Raw genomic sequence first — 17,355 nt, 5'->3', positions numbered from 1 at the left:
CTTGAAATGATGTGGAAACAGAACTCCAGACTATGAACAGTCAGTGAAAGTGAAATTAAAAGAGGAGGAAAGCAGAGTTACCCTGAGAAAGCAGAGCACGTAGATAAATAAAGCAACTCCCACCTAACAAGAGAATTTGCATTAAAGACCAGCCTCCTCTACAGATCAGGGATATATCAATACCAGGGCATGAAAACTTGGCTCCTTTCATTGTTTGGGGCAGAGCCACTAGCTTTTAGACAACTGCTTCTAGACCTTGCCCTCAACCACAGCTCCAAAGTCAGCCTAGAGCTGGGTGGGGCCTTTTCTGACCTTAATCTAATCAGGGTAATGAGACTGCATGTGGTAGCACTAGCTAATCAGTGCTTGAAGCTACAAAGAGGGAAAGCTACCCTGTCTATTTGTATCCAGCCTCTAGCTAGAAGCACTGTGAGTCTTGAGTAGTCTTGTAAGTAACTGTGTTTTCTATCCTTCATTCTCTACAATTTTACACTAGTTACTATATTTACTGCTTACTTGAATATAGAAATGAGGAATCCCCTTACATGCTGTACATCTCACACTGAATTGGGGGTGGGTACTTATAGGAGTCTCTTTAGAGACAGGCAGAGCTTTATCACTACCATATCATCTCAGATGGACTGGTAGAGATCTTGGCAGGCTTTCCTGGGGAAGTTAAATCTGGATTAAATGCTAATGAGGCATAGCAAAGTCCATAATGCCCCTCAAAGACCTTGCTTTAGGCTCTTGGCAGACTTGAGCACCTGCTTCATGTTTTGATCAGCAACATGCAGGGAAGGGGAGACACCTTTTCTTCTGACCAAATGAAATGTTTCATTCCAATTAATGTGCATCTTTCCTAGACCAATAACCCTGGATATGGCTTGTAGTACTTCTGCTTTAATCTCTCTTTGTAAACAGCTTCTATCTCAACAAGGAATTTTCTCTGTACTGATTTCATCTAGGAGCTGTAGATTACCTAGCAGTTTTCTAGTTCAGGTCCTGTATATTTTTTTGTGATATTGGATCTCATGAAGCTCCCACCATTAGAAAAAAAGGCAAAATAATTAGCAAAATTTCTGATGCTTCACAACTCAAAACTGAACCTAGAATCCTTGGTTTGGACAGGGACATGGGTGTTAAATCTCAGCCTAAAAACAATGCATTCAGGAGCTCAGCTGGAATATCCCTTCATGAGACCATCTGTCATAGCTGAGCTATGAACAGTTTGGTATATTGCTGATCTGTCTCAGCGTGCTGTTAAGTTGTTTTTGTCTCCCCACTGGTGAGACACATTCTTCTTGTTCACTTAATTTGTTTCTCTCGGAGAGTGTTTTTAATCAGTTGTTGTCACCAAGTCAATGTGACATGAAACAGGAGGGAGGAGAGGGCCACATTCTGCCTGACCTATTCAGCGTCTCTGCTGCTGTGACTGTACAGGGTAACTGTGGCCCATTCTTGTGTCCATCCTGCTGCTGTTTCTCTGACTCTTATTGCAGACCCTGCTGTTTGCCTACTTGGAAACAAATATAATCTTGACAATGCCTGTTGACAGCAGCTGGAATTCTCTTCCCTTTTCCCATTGCTGGTGACTACTGGAGGCCTTCCAGCCTTGGTAGTGAGCAGTTTTATCCAGTGAGCTGCACTTTCCAAAAGCCCTTCTGATCCTTCCCCAGCCCTCACTGAAGAATACTGCTTGTATGGAGTTACTTAGAATGGGTTATATATAAACACACTTTTCAACACCTTTGGATTCACTGCTCTATTCTTTCTTTCATGTCCCTCTGTCCTTCTCCCCTCCCTTTTCTGCATGTCTTGTTATACCTTGTTTCTACATGCCTAAGTCATGCTTTAAGTAACAGCTGTCTGATTCTTTGCTTCTTCCCATACCCAGCTAATTATTTTCAATGTATTGATTTTCCACATGGAGATTAATGGGTTATTCAGCTCTCAAAGCCTATATCCACACAGCTGTGAGCTAATGCATGGGTATGGGAAGGGGTGGGGGTGTATGTGTTTATGTGGTTGATCACCTTTCTGATTAACTTATGTAACAAACTGAAGGGATTTTTCTACTCCTTACTCATTACAAAAAGCCATCAAGCTTCAAACTTTTGTCAATGAGTAACCATATTTATCAGAGAGCAAAAGACAATGAATAAAAACCTTATAAGTTTCCAACAAGAAAATTGTTAACATGTCTTTCCTATATCTTTAATTGTACTGGCTAACATAATCTGGGTGCAAAAGGGCCAGGCACGATGGCAAAACACCACAGCACAGATGTGAGTGATGTGGGGTCAGAAGCTCCCCCAGGACCCCCTCTTTAGTCCCACCCCTCTGCCACAGCTCTTTCTTCTTCCTTGTGCTGCTGCGTCAGCCTGTGGATGCAAACAAACAAACCTTTCCTTGGTTCTTTCTAGATTAAATCATTTTGCTGGTCCAGTGTACAGCACAGCAGCTGCATCGTACAGCCAGGGTAGGCACAAGAACCCTGTGCATTCACTAATGATATAAAAAATAACATGGAAACATAACATCTGGGTATGAAACATTGATCTGGCTGGATATCTGACCAGTGAGATCCCATGGAATTATTAGAATATAAGGCTGTGGATTTGAGCCTTATATATCATTAATTGGTAATTTGGGGGGTAGGATTTTTTATGTTTTGCAGCCTCCTCTATTAGAAGTTTTCACACCACTTTATTTTGTTGAGTCAAGTGTGAGTGTGACCAGGCTCTAACTGTAAGACAGGAATTGCCAAGGGACTTGAGGAGAAGCGGGAATAAGTGGCTAAGCGCAATCAGCAGTTAAAGTAAAAACAAACAGAAACACTGGCAAAGTGATTACTGTTTAGCAAGTCTGGGCTGAGTATTTCCTGCTTTCCTGGAGCCTATCAAAATGGTAGTCCAGATTATCTGCTTCATTAGGATCCTTTGGCATACTTGGCTTGCGGGGCCCTCAGCTGCAGGTTTATAGTCAATAGCTGAACGCTTCAGATTTGCCTAATATCAGGGCATGTTCAGAGCTCTAAAAACTTGAACCACTTGCTGATGTATGGTTTGAGATGGTCAGCTTCAAAAAAAACCCTTGGTTGCTGCAGTAAAGCCATCTTTAAACATCTGACCTTGACTTTCAGACTTACTCCAAAAAAAAAAAAAAAAAAAGGAGAAAATACTTTTTCTGGACCTGACCTCCTTCTTGACAAGCTAGATGGATTCAGTTGGGTTCTGGGAAAGGAGTTCCTCCCTCATCTGCTACAACCTTGCTTGTAACTGCTGCTCCAAGAAGCCTATGTTGTCATGGGTAGGATAAGTTAAAATTACAGTGTCCCAGTTAGAACCACTGGTAATATTTGACTGAGAGTGAGTTAGATATAGTGATAAGGATGCAGTTTCACAACCAAGATTTAGGAATGAGGGGCTTAGATGGAGGAGACTTGAGGTAGAACATGGAGTTCTCCTGACCTGAGGAACATGGCACAGCAGAGTTAGACACAGGCTAGAGATATTTTTTCAAAAAAACAATTCAAAAATGGAATAGTGGGACAGCTGAAATGTGTCCAGATATTGCTCATTTTCCCCATAATGTTAATTTCCAACACAAATTAACTTCAGTCATGTTTGTTTTCCCTCTTAGGCACATGCTATTTGTCAAGCCATGCTGCCTTAACACTGCCTAACCAGCTGGAATAGATTTAGCCTACCCAAGGAGAAAAAGAATGCAACATGGCAGCCTTTGGATGAAGAAGCAAGCATGTCTCTTGCTGAGTGCAGCCTCTTGTAGGTCATTGTAGCACATGTGTGTCCCTCTCCTGGTATGGCTTTTGTTGAAAATGGCTCAAGGTACAAAAAACCTGAAGCTTCCTGTCAGGCTAGGAACGAATCAGTGTGGGTAAGGTAGCGTGGGAAGGAAGGCATGCAAGCATCTGGTTTGAATAGCTCCGTACATGCGGTATCAGCCAACTTTCTGTAGGTTTCATGGTGTTTGGTTTTGGGTATTTTTTCTTTTTTAATCCCAGAGCTCTGGAGCAGTGGTGGACCCCACCCTCCCTGTGTCTCCCAGGAAGGCTGCAAGGAAGCTCGTCAAAAGGGGGTCAACCTCCGTCATTTACAAGAGCCACTGAGATTAGAAATGACTTTGGAAAGCCCAGACATGTTCCCAAGGGTCAAGTGTCTCCTGTGACACTTGGGAGGCAGGAGGACCCGGTGCTGTGATGTGTTTCTGATGGGAAAGCAACATGTGAGAAGACAGGCCACCGCGCGGCCTGCAGGATACGCATTCCTAAATGTCACTTAGCCATACAACCTGTGAGGGCGGAAAAGTGGGCAGATGGAGAAATAATATTTTCATTGAAAATTCTCTACCTCTAAAATATTTCCTGTCAGGTTCCTTCCAAGGAAGGCTGAAGTGAGGAAGGAGGGGGGCTGAGGTGGGATGTGTGGCAGTGGATACAAGTTTGTGATTCCTCAGGCCTCTGTATTTTGAGAGCATTTAACTCAATCCCCTTTTTTCTCCCCCTCCCTCAGAAAAGGATCATGCTAAGCATTACTGGAGCCGGAGGCAGTTTGGGAAGTGAAATAAACACCTGACTGTTAAATGCTAAAGGTTTACTCAACCAAAAATAAAAATAGTTCTGGTTTCCTCCATGATGCTCTAGAGTTACGTTCATCAGTGTACGTGAGCAGGAGGTTTGCACAGGGGGAGTCTTGAAAAGTTGAAACTCTTCAGAGGGGAAAATTTTGAGGCAATAAGGTAGGTCTCCCTCTGTCCTGTGAGAGCTCTTTTGCCACTAAGAAAATTCTGCAGCTGTTTTCCTGGTGCAACCTAAAAATAAACTCCCTCCTCCTTTCCTAGCTGCTTGTATCGGTTTCATGGGTGCCATCGCAAACCCAAGATGTCAGGTGTAACAGCCAGAGACTCAAGGGTGGGCGCTGTTCCCTTCACATGGTCTGAGGAGCAGAAAGGAGCTGTGCCTCAACACCCCAAAGGAAATCTCAAGGAGTTAGGGGCTAAAGCCACAGTGGTCTCTGGGTATTCAGGAACTGCAAGCAGCAAATGATACAGAGCAAGTGCTACAACTGGGCAGTATGTACATGCATGTTCAGGGATGGTGCCAGTGCAGCAGAACAGAAATTATGGTGCGGACACTGACAGTAGGAATCCTCACTGGAACCTTTTTTGATGAGCTGTGCCAACTGAGTTGAAGACATCATGTTGCAGTAGATGGTCTGCACCCCCGAGTGCCAAACTGGAGCGTCAGAAAATTGCAGTATGTGCAAAATTATTCTGCTGAAGTGTCGCCTCCAAAATGCAAGATGGAAAATGCTATGTATTACCGAAGATATTTATTGGGGTCTATTGTATATGACACATATATTTGCAATATGTTTTCTTCTGTCAGGTCACCCATAGATGGACTAGGAAATATCATTTAACACATATGAAATAGAGCAGATTCCTTCCCTGTACAATTACTGCTTGCTGATTCCCAAAGCTTGCCAACTTGTAAAGTAGCCCAAAATGGCTATATGTGAACTAAACCATACCTCAATAGCTATTGTATTGTCCTATGTAGGTATTCTTCTTCAGGTAGCACCATAGATTAAGCTAACTGGAGAAAAGGGTACCTGTTCTGCACATTTTTAGATGGGGGAGGGAAATAGCTATGTAGGGAAACAGGGAATCCAAACTGGCGCCTCTCTTCAAGTCAGCTAACATCAACTGCTTGCTGAAAAAAGCCCTCACCTTTCCCTTTTTAGATGAAGCAAATCCATGGGACTCAAAATTATTCAGGATTCACAGATGGATAAGCTGAATTGGAATTTCAAGACTCCCAAACTTGCATTTGCTCTTGAGAAATGGGAAGCCCAGAGAGAAACACCCAACCTGAGCTGAGGTAATAGCAAAGCTGGATTAGCATGGAACTGCTCTTGCTAAAATGAAATTTGCTGTAGTTAACCAGAAAGTTTATAGAACAATTTGGGCAAAGAGAAATGAAAGCCACCTGTTTAAGGTTAGCCTTTAACCTATTCCCTCTGCCTTCCCTTTTGGTCTCTTTCTCTTTCATATTCTCCCAGTATCTCTGCTTTCCATAGAAGCAAATCTTCCCCAGGGAAAGTCAATTCTGAAGGCAATTTTCCAAAAACCATTTGGCAGAATTGGCCGGTACTTCAACTGCAAACATGAAAAGGCATTTATTCCACTAACTCAAACGTAGTTTGAAAGAGACATTGCTGAACTTGTTTTAGGAATATACTTTGACTGCATCAGTTTTATTGCTTCTTGTATAAATGTCAAACTCAATTTGCCTCAGAGCAGAAAAAAACACAAAGTACATGGTAATGTATATATTACATACAAAAACTAGGAAAAAAGTGTTATCTCCATGGTAAATGCAAGCCCATACGATGTTAATTGTGCCCATTGTACACACACAGTATTTTGTCTGTGGTAAGGAGGGCCATGATCCTGGTATCGAAGACTCTGTGTGTAGTATTGTTGTTAAACTGGCAGGATAATATAGGATCCTGAAGATCTAATAATTCTTATATTTTTATTGCTTAATTTTGTGACCTAAAATTTTTTCTTTTTGTTACTTAAAAGGGTTCTTTTCCTGTTGTGTAAAGAACTTGCGATAACACCATTCTTTGTGCACCATCAGTAGCATTTAACCTCGGACTGTTAGCACACCAGCTAACACACATCACATTGGAGATCCAGGACACCCAGCCGCAAAGGATTTTTTTTCTTGGTTGGGGTGGGGGGGGAAGAGCAAGTCTTCTAAAGTCCTATTTCAATCAGTACTCATTGCCAAATTTTCTAGCAAGAAGCGAATTGGCTATTTCAAAACACTTTATCTCAGCAAAACTAGAGTTGGAATTTCTTGGGAGCTAAGGAAGAAAGCACATCTTTAATCCAAAGGTTATCCCCCTGCTGAATTTCAAAGACTTGCTGCAGACAATGTGGGAGACAGAGTTTCCAGAGGAAAAAAGTGCAGATTCTTTTATAATAAATAAAAAGTATTAGGCAACCTAAATAATCTCATTTCTGCCATTTCACTGTACAACATAATTGGCAGAAATTTGAGGTGTTAGGACAGGCTACATATTGGGTGGTGCCGTTTGTAAAATATTACTATGAACACATTAGATTTTGCAATGGTTTCATTTGCGTTTTAAGGTCTGATCCTGCAAAACCATAACTTCCTTCATATGAGTAGCTGCAATGGCAGTGCTTCTTACCTACGTAAAGTTAATGTCTTGCACAATTATTTTCAGAATCAGGACATAAGACTGAAAATGCAATTACTTTGTGAGTTAAAAAAGAGAAAATGCTCTTTGGAATAATAGGTGAGATTCTCTGCTGTGGCAAATGATATAGGACCCATTGAATTCACTGGAGCTATCCTGATTCACACCCGCTGATACGGCCCATTAATTTTAGTGTATGAAAATGAATCTCTGCTCTAAAAATACCAATTAGTAATAAGCTTTGAGAAAGAAGAAAAAAATCAATTTAAATTCATTTTGTGTAATGTACATTTTCTGTTGCTATTTTAGTTAAATTATTATTATGCATAATAATGGCAGGGCAATAGGTGCTGTCACTTTAGGAATTTGCAGCTGTGATGGGTGGTATAAAAGTTAGTGACAGGGAAATTTTAGAAAAGCCCATCAATTCCATACAATTGTCATTATTATGATTTGGATTAGGGTAGTGTGTCCCTTTCCCTGCTGAGATCTCATCCCCATGGTGCTGAACACATAAAGAGAGATTATGCCAGCTCAAAAGAATTTCCAGTCAAACTAGAAAAAATGAGCAGATAGGAAGAGGGGAAACTGAGGCGAACAGAGCTTCCATAAGTAACCAAGCTGGAGTCAATCTCATGCCTCTTGACTCACAGCCAGGTGCGCTATTCAACACGTCAGGCTGATCCTCAGGAAGGGTTGTTTTTCTTTAAGTGCATGTGCAAAAGTGAATATGTACTTTGGCACTGAGCCAGTTTCAGCGTTCAAACTGCCTGGAGACAAGCATGCAAGCAAAGTCCTGTGTGAACACCCAGCTCTGCAGGCATTGAAACATCGGTTGGTGCATGGGGTTATTTGCATGCTCATTTTGCTTCTATTCAGCACTCATCCCCCATGCATTTGTGCAAAGAAGATCACATTCCGGTGCTGGAAAGTTAAGTGTTTTCTCTGTGCGCTGCCATTCAGCGTTGGTTTTTCATGACCAGTAAAAGCCTTTTGGGGTAAGTGGCACTCAAAGAGGATTCAAAGCTAATCTCCCCGTATTCCAAGCAATCCTGAGATAATAACGAATCGTAGCCATAGCTGCATTACTCACTGTTACTCATAATGTAAGAGCTAAAATGAAAAAAAAATATTTTTTTTTTTGGTTCATGAAGTGTATAATTGAAGGGTGGAACTCACGTCCGCAGGACATCGCTGAGGCCAAAAGTACCAGTTGGTTCAGAAACTGACTTAAATCCCAGAGGACAAACACAGCAAGGACTGTTAAACATTATTGCCACTAGCTGCAGATGACTAGAAATGGGGAGGATATGCTGAGATCGACACTCACCAAGTGCCTTGTTCTTGCAGTCTTTCCTCCGCAACATGTAAGTGAGCATTGGGCACACCGGACCTTTGCTTCGCACTAGTATGGCTGAAGACCCTAGCTCCTGTGGCTAAGACATCCAAGCCCCAGTGCCCCAGCACAGTGATTTAGGAAACTTAAATCTGTAGATACTCTATTATTGAGGGGTATGTTTTTAAGAGGTAGGAAAATAAAAACAAGTGATATATCACCTCAGATATTTCTTACAGAACTTTTTCAGGAACTGCTCTAGAAACCTATTGCTCTATACCTGTAAGTGTATTGATTTTGAACAATTAAGCCCATTTAACACTTCTTGGGGTGACATTAAAGTCATATTACAACAACCAAGAGTTGAGGGTCTAAAGCACAGCAAGCTGCTTCTTGCAACCTGGCATTGCTCAGACCCTGCAGATATGGACCCTAAGATATGGAAGATTGTTATTTTCATCTAACCTTCAGCAGCTGAGAGATCAACAGCAACAGTTCACAAAGGCAAGTCATCCTCAGGACATGAACTCCCTTCCTCTCTGATCCTCCTCTCCCACCAGCCCCTGTTAGTAGTTTCACCTTGTTCTGCAGTTATAAAGTTGTCGCTCAACGGCAGAGAAAGGAAAAAAAGAAACCAAAAAACAACCCAACATTTCTTCTTCCTCTAAGAAACCTATTGACAGGCAGATCCTGTGGATTCCTTCTAGAACAGCTATCTTTGAACTGAAGACTTCTTAGTGAAGTTGGGGAGTTTCCTGGGGTTTTACTGTTTTTTTCCTAAATTGATTGTGGAATTTTTAAACAAGGTTGATGCCTCTGATCTTTTTCTCAGCAGCTGTAAAATCTGTTTCTCCCCCCACAACTTGTTCCACAGAAACCAAGTATTGGAAAAATTAAAGGGGAAAGGACAGCAGCACCATTTGCAGAGCCAACCTCAAATGAAACAAGCACCATTCCTATTGCTTTGTGAACAACCAAATGTCCAAAAGGGCTTTGATCAAGTTTTGGGCTTACAATATTTGTGAATTAGGGATAACTGCAAAAGTTTATGCTAGATTTTGATTTGAATATTGGACACTCCTAAAGATCGTTAATCCTCACTGTTTGGTTCAGGTGCCTACTGTGAAATACGGATTTCTTGTTATTTCTTCTGTACAGACTTTATTTTTCCAAGCTTTCAATAATGAAGTGTCGTTTGTAGCTTTCCACTTTTTTCAGCGTATTCTTCATGCATTGTTATGTATCTGTTTGTTGTAAGGATGCTATCCTCACTTGACACAAGACTGATTTCAGTGAACTATGACTTTATACCATGCCTGAGTCTGGCCTGGCATTTTCAATGTCAGCCTGTGTCTATAGTTACATGCAGAGAGGTTACGTTGCTGCGAGCATAAACCCTTCACCAGGCTGGGAGACACAGACGAGCATGGCCATAAGAATGAGTGAAACCTGGAGGGATGAAACACCACTGAGCTGAAGCCTTGTGCAGAGGCAGAATGGGACTTTTTTAGAGTTATGTAAAGAAAGAGGGGTGAAGACACACAAATGCACACATTTTAATTTTAGGGTGTGCTATATTGTGTTTATAGCTGGTACAACCAATAAGATGCCAATAACTATATGAAAAGTTTTTAATAAGGAAACTCCATCTTTCTTAAAATCAGCAAAGTGCTGAAAATCTGTACAAAAGTGTATTCTACAGAGATTTCTAAACCCAGTTTGGCTGTCTTAGGCCATCCTGATAAAGCAAAGATCAGCATCCAAGTACTTAGGTGGCTTTTCACTCCAAACCTTTTGAGGGACTTCTGCTATGAACCCAATCGCATTTATTTCACACTCAACCTTTCCAAATAATGTTGGAACCAGAAAGTTATTTATGTGACCTGCTTAATTGAAAGAGCATTTGCTGTCAGTGATCAAATAAACTGGTATTGATCTTCAGCATTGGAGGCTATTCACATGGAGCATTCTGGTACGTATTTTTCATTAAGACACTTTTCAGAAAAAAAAAATCAGAACGCAAATGCAGCAAAAAAATCCTATAGGGTACCGAGATAAAAAAAATCGAAGAGTTTTGAGAGTGACTCCAAAGAAAAGAAACTGTGCAAAGCACAAAATAGCAACACCACCAATGATTGCACAAAATATAAAGGCTTCAATATATACAACATCCTGGCCTGAAGTCCCAACACTGAGTGAGAGAAAACCATTTGAAGTCACAGAGGAATGGCTTGGCCCTTTGTTTGGGCAAACAAAGATGAGCCTTGGGAATGAAAAAAGGTGCTGTGGTCAATGGGATTTCTCTCCTGTCCCTAATCTGAAAAAACCCCCTGTAAGACTTGGGGCAGGCTACTTGCTCCCACCTCTCATCTTTTCGATATAGGTGGGGCACTATTCTTCCTAACTGTTTTAGAAAGTTACATCTGATCTTGATTTGATCTAAGCTTGAGCTCCTAGTGTCAGCTACGGTCTGCAATATTAAATGGCAAAATTCGTATGTACTTCGAAGATGTCACTATCTGCATCACTCTTGCCTCCTTTAAATGAGGTACCAATTCCTTCCTTATCCTCTTAGAGTGATTCAAAGAATAGATGCAACGAAAAAAATCGAAGAGCTCAGATCTTACGGTAATGAGTCCATGGCTGCTAACTCTTCTGCTAAATAGAAGACACACAGAGAGCAAAGTCCTAATCCTGAGGCCAAGGGACACAGGCTGGCTTGTACCCACGCCGAAGGTTAGAGCTTATTTGTTTTTCCATGGGCCAAAGGCAAGCCTGACTGTGAGATAGCAACTAACTTGTGAGGACTATGACAACCCAGGCTTTGAGCTCATTCCTTGATGCTTTTACTTAGCAGTACAGGTGTACAAAGGAGAGGACATGACAGTCTTCAAATTCCAGTACGTTGTGCTTTTCCACCGTTTTGAGTTTGAAAGTAGAAACTGAGACACAAATGGTGCTTACTTACAAGAAACTTTCTGATCCAAAGGTACCCTACAGCAAAAGAAATCCCTGAACTGTTGATTACCAGGTGCTGAGAAGCTATCATTCCACACGTGCCCTGCTCGTATAGTCTTTCCCACACGTCCAGTATCAACCGCTACCAGAAACAAATGTGAGGGTAGATGGACCTTGCTTTGATCCAGCATGGCGCTCATGTATTTAAAGTGAAGTTTAGGATATATGTCATTCATCACTAATTCTGTGACAAAGCTATTGCTTGCATCATGTCTGAGAGAGGGAAACACTTGTCCCACTTCTATAGCTGAGACCAGAGGCATATGTTACATTATGCTTTACTTCTTACACCTTCTTCTGATTTTGCTTGGGGAAGAATATATCTTAAATGTATAGACTTAGAACTATGAAGAAATCAAGGGCAGAATTATCTTTGCTCTCAAACTATCAAAGCATTCACAGCATCGGAGAGCTGCTGAGCTAATCATTATACCATTCTCAGGGGTCAAATTCACCAAGCTGTAGGTAGAATATAAACTTGTCATTTGGGTTTTTTTTCTATTTTTAAGTGAAGCCTTATTCAAACTTCATTCTTCAGCAGGTTTTTTTCAGTCTCTTAGGTAAAAATACCTCGTATTTTCCTTACTCTGTTATTAAAAAAAGGAGATCAGATCATGAATACAGTCTCAGACTACAGCCATTTTACTGATAGAATAACACAGCTCTAAAATATAAGGCTTATAATGGAAACACTAACATAGTCTGGACTACCGCAGCTCTGCTTTAATATCACTGAACTTCCTTTGGGGGTGAAGCTTTGCCTCAGGAACCTTAATTATCTGATGTGGTCAATTACTCCAAGATAATGATGATTTTATCAGGTATTACTGCTCAAATATTTTACGATAGACAGGCTATTTAATTGCATTCCTGACCTACCAAAATGCTTACAGATGACTCAATTAAACACTAAAAGGAGACAGGGGGAAGGGAGGGACAGCACTTAAAATCCTTGCTTATAGTTCGAGTATTTTGCTCCTCTTGAAAATCCTTCCATCCATGCGTCCATCCAAGCAAGGTGCATGTGTAGCATTGCATGGGCAGGAAGTTTGGATAAACAAACTCAGTGTTAACGTACAAATGGGAGAGCATGTCCAGCCTCTCTCGTGCTGCGGGATCAGCAGCGGCTCCTGCACAATCCCTGTGGTGGATTAGCAAAGTCGCTTTCACATCCCTGAATGTCCCAGTGCAGATGAACCTGGTGCATTCTCTATAACATTCAGGTAAAGCAGAGTTTGTAAGACAAGGCGGAAGCATCTTTGTTAGGGCAGCCTCCGGGGATAGTCCCAGCTACTGTAAACCCTTCAGATACCCAGATGCAGTTCACACCGAAGTCAGCAGGCTGGTCCGTTTTTCTATCCATTAACCTGGCAGTTCCTGGCGCGGGGCTGACATTTGCCAGGGAAGCTGAGGTCGCCCCAAGGACTACTTTAATTGGCATCTTTGCTTCAGTGGTCATAATGGGCTGTTTCCCAGGCACAAAACTGCCATGGCTTAAGAATGCTTTGGCTGCAAAGGTAGCATGCCTCAGCCTGGGGTCAGTCCCTGCCCTGGGTGCTCCTGCGCGGGCAGTGCAGACCTGGTGAACCCTCGTGTGCTGCGTGGTGCAGGGAGCTCCTCCCAGTTCCCCCAGTCAGGGAAAGAGGGGGGTATTTCCCCGGCCAAGCAATCAATTTGCTGCTGGTTAAGTAGGAACTGCGTGCAAGATTTTGAGGGTAGATTATTTCCCTGCTGCTTACAATAATGTTACTGTAACATTTTCAGCAACTGTGTTAAGGACTTAGCCAAGAGCACTGAAAACAATGGCAAGCCTGCCCTTCCTTTCAATGGTTGCTGGAATTCTGCTGCACTTCTCCACAAAGGTCCATTTGTCTTTCCACCCTGGAAATAAAATGTATTGTTGTAGTATTGTTGCAACAACTGGCAACAAATCCTCCTGGGTAAGAATGTGGTTACCCACTATTGCATCAGGCTAACAGAAAGGAGAGATGACATTTTATGGGGTTTTACTCAGAAAACTTTTCATGAGAATATTATTTCCATTTTATGGGGTTTCACAAGAGAATTTCCATGGGCAGCATTTTGATCATTTTATGTTATGTTTTCAGCCTTGCTAATACTCTTTTCAGTCACATTCCAAAGCACAGCATCCACAAATATTCCCAAATATATCCTAAATTGCTCAGGAAGGAAACAATTTTCCTATCTGAAATTAGAACAAAACATGATTCTGAAATGTCAAATTTTAGCAAACCAAATGCTGCAGCAATTGGTTTGGATAAGTGAAAACAGTTCAGACTGACTTTTAAAAATATTACTATCATTAGTTTTCATATCAAGATGAAAAGTCATATTGCAACTACTGTAATTGTTTCATATTAAGAAGAGTGACAACTAACAGTCAAAGAAAACAGAAAAAAGCAGCGAAGTCTCAAGCACCGTATAAGGCACCATGTTTTTGTTCAACATTATATAAGGAAGGAACAATTTTTAGTGGGTGAAAGGGTGAACTGAGGCCAGAAAGCACGGTCTCTGTGCAAAGAGTGTGCAACAACAGCATTGAACCAAAGAATTTCCTATCGAAGCTGCCTTGCTTATGCACCTCCTTTCACTGCCCACCCAGTCCTCTTGATGGGCACAAAGGTGTGCTTCTGTAACACAAACTGCCATGGATGGTTTCTCTGTTTTCTTAAAGATATACTGCCAGAAACTTTTATTTATGAAACCCAGGGCAATTTGCATGTCCTACAATGTGCTATGGTAGCATGTACAGGTGAAACTGCTTCGCTGAGCCTGCTGGGCTGGACCTGCAAATCAGCCTTCCCCTCTATTAAACAGGTGATGAAGTGTGGGTTCACTTAAATTGGTGCCTGCTGGCATCACTAGGTTCATAGCAGTGATGCAGGCACCAGACTTACTGTACTGGATAGGAGGCATTCAGACCCCAAGGGCTGTAATCTTTGCAGCAAGGCATTCCCCCTCCACATACCCCCTCACAAAACCGGACCCCTCTGAGTTACTGCACCTTCTTGCACCAGGTTCCGTACAACCAACCCTCCCCCTCCCCGAAATTTTTCCAAATATTGCAAATCAAATTTTTATGCCTGCAATGCTTCAGCTCCTTTTTAGAGTACATACATATTTCAGAGTTACCACTTAATACAATTATAGTTCATTTAGCCAGCAATTACAGTAATAGGAAGACTGGCAACCACTGTCATTCAGACTGGGGAAAATCGATGTTGTACAGAGGTACTTTTATTCACCCTATGGAGTGCCTCCTTCATTAGATGCACCTTCTCTAGAATAACAGGGAAAATCTAAGATCACTCTGGATTATTTTTTTAATTTATCCATGTACTATTTAGTTTCCAGACAGAAATACAGTGAACAATATCCTGAGGCCCCTTCCAACCTGATTTATTCTATGATTCTGTGAATTATTGGATCTCCTCTTTCAGCAGATCCATTTTCTATTGCATTTCACCTGACAGAGGACCCTTGACAATCCATTTCTTAGAGGCAACTCAAAATATTGTTGTTCATGGGCAGTGAAATAGAAACTTTTGAGTTTTTCTGAAATCTATTGTAAAATGTTTGCTTTTAGTCCAGATTTCGTAAACTTATGTCCAGGAAAGCATTTAAATAGGTGCTTCAGTTAATCCTTATTTTAACAGAATTCTGAAGAATCCACATAAACATATGGCTGCAGTTAAGCAAATGTGCAGTAGACAGGAATGAAGTGCTGAATTACAGATGTAGTGCTTCCAAAAGAAAGCTAAGACCATAACCACGTCTCCTGAGTTTTAAATCCTCTTTCTCAGTCACTTAACCATGCTGCAGTAAACGTACTTTGGACTGATGATTTAAATAGCAGTTATATTTGCATTTCATTATGTGAATGGCCTTAAAAATTAAGACTTTCAAAGGGCAAAAAAGTTCTGTAATTGTACCTGGAATATTTAGTCCCAAAAAGGGGGTGGGTAGCAATGGGAGGCTCTCTTTTTTGTTCAAAAAAGAAAATCCTTAAATCACTGCTATTACTGCAAGGAGTTGTTTCAGCAAGGAGAATAATGATATTTTTGCAGGTTGCCAAACTTTTGCTGCAGAAGAGCCTCTTGGCAGCAGATCCACTTGATTTGATGAGCATTACTAAATTTCCTCGTTGATCTGTTTGTCTCCGCATGGTGCCATCTTTTGACGGTGTTACATTATAGCCCCTTGTTCTTATGATAAATTATTTTAATCCATCATCAGAGCACACTCTTGCTCTAATGATGGATTAGTGTTATGCATCATCAGGGCGAGGAGCATTGATAATGTACCATAAGAACCCCCACTGACAGTGGAAAAATCTGCCAAAAGAATTAATTTGCTCTGCACCAAAATGAAACCAGAGATGAAGGTACGGTTACATACAACAGCAAAAATGCCATGCAGAAGAAGCAAGTCCAGCTCCAGTGGCAATCTGGGGGAGGAACAAAGGTGGAGACGTGGTCACCTAGCCACACGGCAGTGCAGGGTCTGTGCCTTTGCACCAAAGTGTTGTGAATCTGGGACCAACATGCACAAAGGTGTAGGTGTGTTGTGCGGGTGCAGGGCTGCAGCGGTGACCCTTCATGGTAGCAGAGCAACTCACTTTGGTGCTCAGAGTATGAAGAGGCCTGAATTCATGAGGGGGTTGCATAGAGAGATGCTGCCTGGCTCACAGAGATAGGTGCAAATCTTCAGTGCAGATACCCCTATTGCACTCCTTTCTTGCAGAGTCAAAGTGCAGTTGTCTTCTGCATCCCGCAGCACCAGGGCTGGGTGCGCAGGAATTTAACCCAAGAGAAGCAGCCCTTAGGGATGGTGTGTGACGGAGCCCTGCTTCTCAAATCCTGCACCAGATCTTTCAGGATTTAGGTCTCTTCGAGAGAAATTGCAATAGATATTTTGTACCTTCATTACATCTGGTAACTCCTGCAGCACTATGGACACAGCCAAACAACAGAGTGCACCGAAAAGTAGGGTCAGAGCTAAAGAACAAGAAAATTCCATGAAATTACAAATATACATTTTAACCTCTGAATCTTAAGAGCTTTATTTGGTCTCTGTCATGAGTTTCTTCAACTTTAGCTGTGGAAAAACAAAACAAAACAGTGGTTTCTTATTTACACCATCGGAAAGAAACGTAGCCCTCAGTATATTTTTCATCAAATTCATGGTTATACCTACTCTACCATACCTTGTGTTACAACTGTGATGATAAGCTCAAGAAAACATTGAACGCCAAAGAAAACACACAGCAAATTGAACAGGCTATCGTTCACTGTCAGGTAAATCCGTAATACAGACCATTAAACAGTATTGGAATCATCAGAGGCTGGGCTCAACTCATCCTGTAATTTCAGCGATAAAAGTGAACCAGTCTACTGGCACCTGGGCTCTCCAGGGACTGCTCTGCGCTGCACGTCCTAGCACGTCTGCAAGTGCCTGCAGATCAGTCTCAAACAGAGAATTTTCCACACTTTGAAAGACAAGCCACATAAGCCAAATATGGAGCATGTTTTTGTGACCCCTGTATATGAGGCTGTTACTTTTGGATCCAGCCATCTGCCTCTCTCTGTCGAAGCCGTCACACTTGCTCGTAAAGCTAGCTCATCTATGTCAGCATTTTGCCTACCCAATTTTTTTCTAAGGAAGGTGGAAGAAACTTTATAAACAAGCAGTGATGGAGTGATCTGCTATGATTTCACAGATTTG

At 41.7% G+C, this 17,355-nt stretch overlaps 1 long non-coding RNA gene across 1 annotated transcript; it reads left to right on the top strand.

The window, feature by feature from the left end:
- Positions 1-315: 315 nt before the first annotated feature.
- On the top strand, positions 316-5,561 carry LOC142064083 (uncharacterized). Its single transcript, XR_012662989.1, has 3 exons — positions 316-448; positions 3,643-4,758; positions 4,861-5,561. It is a non-coding gene; the product is annotated as an uncharacterized LOC142064083 (long non-coding RNA).
- Positions 5,562-17,355: the final 11,794 nt, after the last annotated feature.

Source organism: Phalacrocorax aristotelis, chromosome 13, assembly GCF_949628215.1.
Source record: "Phalacrocorax aristotelis chromosome 13, bGulAri2.1, whole genome shotgun sequence".
NCBI lineage: Eukaryota > Metazoa > Chordata > Aves > Suliformes > Phalacrocoracidae > Phalacrocorax > Phalacrocorax aristotelis.
The sequence above is the reverse complement of the archived record's forward strand: the minus strand, read 5'-3'. Positions and strand labels throughout refer to the sequence as shown.